This window comes from Miscanthus floridulus, chromosome 10 (genome assembly GCF_019320115.1).
Source record: "Miscanthus floridulus cultivar M001 chromosome 10, ASM1932011v1, whole genome shotgun sequence".
Taxonomy (NCBI): Eukaryota; Viridiplantae; Streptophyta; class Magnoliopsida; order Poales; family Poaceae; genus Miscanthus; species Miscanthus floridulus.
Window position 1 is genome coordinate 99,302,082 of NC_089589.1, and position 6,541 is coordinate 99,308,622.

Sequence of the window (6,541 nt, forward strand, 5' to 3'; positions counted from 1 at the left end):
CAGGCACAGCTTCATCCCCCTCCCGTGCGTGCTTCGCCAAAGGCTCACCCTTCACCATGGCAGTGGCTAAGAATGAAGTAGGTTTGGAGAAGGAAACTACACAATCCTAGCAATTTTAGATCTATAGTGGGAAGGGGAGAGCTCCACAAAGGAAGGAAAACAAGCAGAGTTGCGTTCGAGATCACGGGTCATGGCGGTCAATATATCGCTACTACAGCACGATGGAGCACAGGGCATGATGCGGTTTAGATTCCCTTGCACTTGTTACCGTTACTTACTAATAAGAGAACCAGTGTTGTTTGATCTAATAGCACACATGTCCACCGTTTGATATGACTATTTACATAAACTGATCACTGTTAGTTACTTCGAAAACCAGTGTCATTTGATCTAACGGAGTCGAACATACAACAATATAAAGTTGGTAAATGAACTTTTTATTGATAAACTCCATTACTTTTGACAGGTGTACAATAACAAAGACCTATCGAATACTTCTAGATGCATAATAACAAAGACCTTTCAAGTATGGGGTTTACCCATACGCGACTACATAGGACACCTATTCCCTCAGCCGATTACTCCACATGAGGAGAGCAACCCGCACAGGAAACCAAGCTGAAGAGAAGGAAGGAAAACAAGCGTGTTCCCTTGCACCGTCATATCTTCAAGCGCTCCCTTGCATCGTCGCATCTGCATCTATGATGTGGACGAAGCCACCACCCCACACAATGCGTCTTACGTCGCGACGAAGCTCCATGGTAGCATGCTTTCCTCCCTATCATCGTAAAACTTCCACTAACACCGAGGAAACGAGCGTACATATAGCCATGCATAGGTGTTGGCGGAAGCTGATCTTGAAGGCCTTCTCCCAGCAGCACTAGAGGCAATGTAGGATGAGGGAGGCCATGGCAATGGGAGACTACATGCAACTCAAGGTTTTCTCTGGTTTTCTAAAGCGAAGGGAGGAATAAGATTGGAGTTTGCCAGATGGGCTCCCCTTACCTTGGCTTAAATAGCCCCACCTCAAGATGTGCGCGGGGAAGGCAACAGTCAAGGTCCATGACATCTATGGGCACCAACGCGAGTCACGGGTGACGGAGCGGTGAACATGATGCCACCTTTCCCTATCATATTTGATTGCCTGCCACATTTCATCCTGATCTATAACAGTACTTAATGATGCGCAATATCTAGTGGACCAAAGGACACGCACATGCGTACATGTGAAGTCAGAGTGTTTGGGGGTATAACCAGAATAGCCTTGCACATGTACAATGTATGATATGCCTATTGTTCAAATCAAATCACCATTAGTTACTACGAGAACCGGCGCCATTTGATCTAATAGCTCAGAAGTGTCATTGCGGTTGTAATGTGGAAGTGAAAGTTGTGGTTTCTACCTGAGTGTTAGTGTCTCTGATGTATGCTAATCAATGTGAGACAATATTGTGTTGGTGCCTTCTATGCCTTTGCATAATGTTTTTTTAGCATTGTAGTGCTTTTGAGGTGTAATGCCTACATGGCGACGGGAGCTGTACCACTGTTCACGCAAGAGAAATAAACCAATTTACAAACACAACAAAGATGGCACGCTAGTTTAACTGCAATAATGACAACATCCATCCTAGAGTAAATTAACATGTCCATAGACAATCAAACAACATTGGTCCATTTGAACATGTCGTGACAGAGAGATACATTAAATGTAGCTTTATTTACTCCTCTGCTAATGAATCCGAGAACAAGGGAACATAAGGAATATAGTATGGTCTGCTCATGTCCTCTTTCACAACCCTACATCTACGATACCAAATGACAAGGGCAGGGATGACATGAACTTTTCTGCGGTTCAGGTCATATGCGATAATGGTTCTTTGTTGCCCAACAAAGAAAATCATATTTCATTCTGGGTGAACTCCAATCATTGTGTAGTCCACATCATAATCTAGGAAACCAAATTCAATATTAGTCCATCCAAACACATTCAGCGTGCTGACAATATGCTTCAATGTCCATTCATTAGTACCATAGTCTTCAAGGATCCAGACTAAAAGCTGGGACATATTGTGACCACCAACAATACATACACACAAGTGACCCTGAGCTTGATGGATGGAGGGTTGAGCACCACTAGGCCTATGAATTCTCCTCCATGTGTTTCCCTCCATATCCACAGCAAGTATCTGAGAGTACCCATCTAAGTACCCCATAATGTGCAAAAAATCATTAAGAAACACACTTGCTGATCTAAAACATGTCACATCAGTACCCTCGCCCCATTGAGATTGCTTATAGATCCATGTTGTAGTTTGAGATGAGTAGATCTCCGCACCTATGCACTCACCACCTTCACATATTGAATCACATGAAAGTGCGAGGTGGCTGTCGAATCGAATGCCAAGTGAGCCTCACAGAACTTATGGATGCTAGGTGGCAGTACCTTAAACTTCTGGGTTGCTGGATTACAGACGACATAGCGGTATCCAGCAGTAGCCCCAAGGCACCAGCATAGGATGAGGTCGTTGTAGCAATCTGAGATAGCTACATTATCAATGAGGAAGGGCAAGAAGGACAAGTTGGGGCATTCATCGGTGACGCTAGTGAAGTTTTGACTACCATTCTTGGTGTCGTAGAAGAAGCCAGCCACAGTTTGGGGCAGCACCTTACGGTTGTCGAAGATGAGACTGTTCTAGGAGCAACAGACACATTTGCAGCAGAACAAGGAGCAGGCGGGAAGGTGACGGAGGATCTCGAGAATGACATCCTCTATGAGGCTGGCTAGTGCGTTCCTCTTGCTAGGGGCCTCCTCCATTTCATAGAGCCTATGATCATCAGTGTGCAGTAGGATGAGAGCTTCCTTACTAATGAGATCACTAAGATCTTGTTTGGATCAATCCACAAGTGTTGGGGTGGATTGAAGTGGATCTTGAGCTAAATTTTACAACAATCCACCCCAGCACATGTGGATTCAGATGAATTTGACAACATCAAAACAAGGCTTAAAGAGGAAAATAATTCAACAAAGATCCATCATTGAAGTGTGAAAGCATACCATGACTTTGGATCTGGCGGCGGCGCGACACGAGGCCTGCACACAAATAGAGAGAGAGGACCAATGGGCTAGCTGTGCGGGAGGTGGCGACGGCCAGCCGGCCTTATTAGTACTTCAGTCTAGACGAAGGGTCCGGATTCAATATGCACAATGGTTGCTTCACTACCGGATCATACGGTAAACCGACGATGATAACTTACTTCACCACCGGATGTTACTGTAGTGCACACGTCCATCTTGGCACCAACGATAAAAAATATTACCTCCGCCGGTTTCTCTGGGCGTCGGACATAGAACGAGCAACCGACAGTGAAAACCCTTCCACTGCCGGTTCGACGGATGACACGGCAGCGATGCCCGGCATTTTGTTCACCGCCGAATCATACGCCGAGCCGGCGGCAAAACATTCATCACCGCCGGTTATTTGACTAGGAGGGGGCCCATAGGTCATGAGCCGACGGTGATATGTATCACCGCCGGTTATCTCAAAACCGTTGGTGAAGGTCCCAACGGTGAATTGACTTTCTGTAGTAGTGACTCCTTTTCATCGCTAGGTACTATGCAAATGTTCTTGTTAAACAAGTGGTACTTAGATGCGTGTAAGAAGCGTGATCAATGGATTCTTGTCAGAGTTAAACAAGAGCATCTTCCATGACAATGACGTCCTACATGTTGAGTTCAATGAATTACACCAAATATTCCACCAGGAGGCTCTTGACAAATCTCTCCTCACCTGCTGGTGTCTGTAAGTGATTCTTTCTATAATTGAAGTCACTTGTACGTTAGTTCGTTGTCTATATATAACTATCCTCACACTATATTCTTTTGTACTATATATGCAGACATGAGATACTGAACCACAAAAACAAAGGGGTCTTCGATGTTGGTTTCATGGATCCATATACCATATTCAAGGACAATATTACTAAATGGCCAGATCAAGTGGAGAGGAATATGTTGAAGTTCTTAGATAACGAACATTACAAGACAACGATACTCTTCCCTTACAACTTCGAGTGAGTGTTAATGTCTTGTGCACATTTTATTTTGCTTACTCCATGTTGAGTGTGATTAATGAGTTATGCCTGCGTATAAACATGCAACTTTCACTGGTTACTAGTGGTCATCTATCTTTCCAAAAGTCAAATAAAAATCTTTGACTCACTGAGAAAACCCCAAGTAGAGTACCAAGATATGATAGGTCTTCTCCAGAGGTAATTTCAGTCTCACACACTATACCTCTTACGCCATTTTATTGATATCATGGGGAATAACTCCATTTATTTTTTTCTTGCACAGTGCTTTGGCTCAGTTCACTGAAAAACACTATGGTGATTGGAAGGTGCCTCTAGATATAGTCAAATACCCGGTGAGTACCAGCTAGGCCCCGCATCTTTATTTAGTTCAGTTCATTATTATCATGCTTCATTGGTTGACGATGAATCTTTTTCTTGTAAAGTGGTGTCTGCAACAGGAAAATGGGAACAACTTATGTAGATACTATGTTTGTGAGTTCCTCATGCAGTACTCATTGAAAACAAGTGAAGATATCCTCGAAGTACGTAAACAATATATATAATTTATTTATTACCATTGTGTTGATATAAAATCATATATATTCATATTTTTTCTTTCATTCGAATTGAAGCCTGAATGGTTGAAGCAAAGGGTCATACGAAGTGACCAGATTAAAGCAATTCAAGAGTCATTACTAGGATTTCTTAATAACCAGTTCATACATCCTGGTGGCACGTACTACTGCAACGGAAGAAAAATAGCTCTGGGCCATAATGAACATTAGTATTGAATGTAAACCCCAAGGACACGAGTTCAAGATTTTGTTAACTTATGTACATATTTCATGTGCAAGCTTTTGAAATATTTGCATAGTTTCATACATTTTAGTGTGTTATTTATGTATAATGGTCCAACAGAAACTTATACGTATAGACATATATAAGCAGCGTAGAATTCGTATACGATAAGTTATTTGAAACCAAGAAGAATTGAATTGAAAAGAAACCAAAAAAGAAAAGAAAAAAGTCTACCTCCCCCCTAACGTATTCATGTTGGACAACATAACCCCCTTAACTATAAAACTAGGTATTGTGCACACTAACCTTTGTGAAACCGGGTAAATAACCCCCTTAGGGTGGTATTGAGGGTGGTTTTGTTGATATGGCAATCCACGCTAGCTGGTTTTGATGACATGGCGTGCAGGCCCACCTGTCACTCTGTCAGGGCACTCCTGACGCCATCGCCTGCCGTGTGCACGCACTACTCCTATCTCAGCCCCTCGCGCTCGCTACCGTCCATAGGACACCTCACCTCCCGCCGCTCGACGCTGTCTCATGGACGCCTCACCTCTCGACGCTCACTGTCACACAAACACTAGTCGCGTGGGCACGCTGCTCATGTCCCCTCCTTCACAGCTCCTACTCTTCCTCCCCAAAGGCGGGATGCGGGATGATATGCCGGAGGCAGCATAGGTGGCCGCCCCAGCCAGCTCTTCCTCCCCAAAGGCTGGTCCGTGGTGAGGCACGTCATGGCATCGTCGTTAGGGGCGAGCATGGTGAGGACATAGCCGTCGTAGAGGAGCAGCATCTAGATGAACTCCTTGATATGGCTATGCTCGTCGAAGTGGTGCTTCCCGCAGCTGACCCTGGCACGAGCGTAGGGGCGATGGATGGTCCGGGCACCATGGCATCCCAGATCGGGAGCACAGGGGGCATGCCGGGGGGACCGACAGCGTGGGCTTGTTTAGGTGGTGCGTCTTGGCCTCTTGGGGTGTTGACCTTGGGCGCACCCGTGGGCAGCACGGCCGAGATCACGATGAGGCTACGGCTGCAGTTGAAGTCCTCCTTCACTGAGCACGGGTCGAGGAGGTGCTCGATGCCGTGGATGATCCCATCGGGCTGAGCACGGCGTCCGGGGGCACGATGGCGATGTGGCCGACAAGCAACACTACTAGAGAACAGACTTTAGAACGATGTTCCAATTTGGCATTAGCCTCGGCATTTTTTACCCCGGGGACTAAAGGACCCTTTAGTCACGGTTGGTAATACCAACCGGGACTAAAGGTCCCTGCCCAACGGTCGTTCGCGGGGAAGGGATCTTTAGTCCCGGCTGGTATTACCAACCGGGACTAAAGGTTTACCTTTACTCCCGGTTGGTAATACCAACCGGGACTAAAGCTTTTAGTCCTGGTTTGGGTGATGCCCTAGGAATAAAGATTAATCTTAGTCCCGGTTTGGACCCCTAACCGGGACTAATCATCCCGGCCTATAATTCAGCTCATTTCTTCCTCCCCGAGCCCGAGCCATTCCATTCAAACTCACTGCCTCTGTTCTTCAGCTTGCTGTTGTTCTTGCTCTCTCCCCCTCCATTGGTGTTGCTCTTCGATTTTGGAGGTAACAAACTTAATCCTCTTATGTTTTATCAGTAGCTTATCTTATTTTGCGATGTAGATGCATGTGTAACTTTATA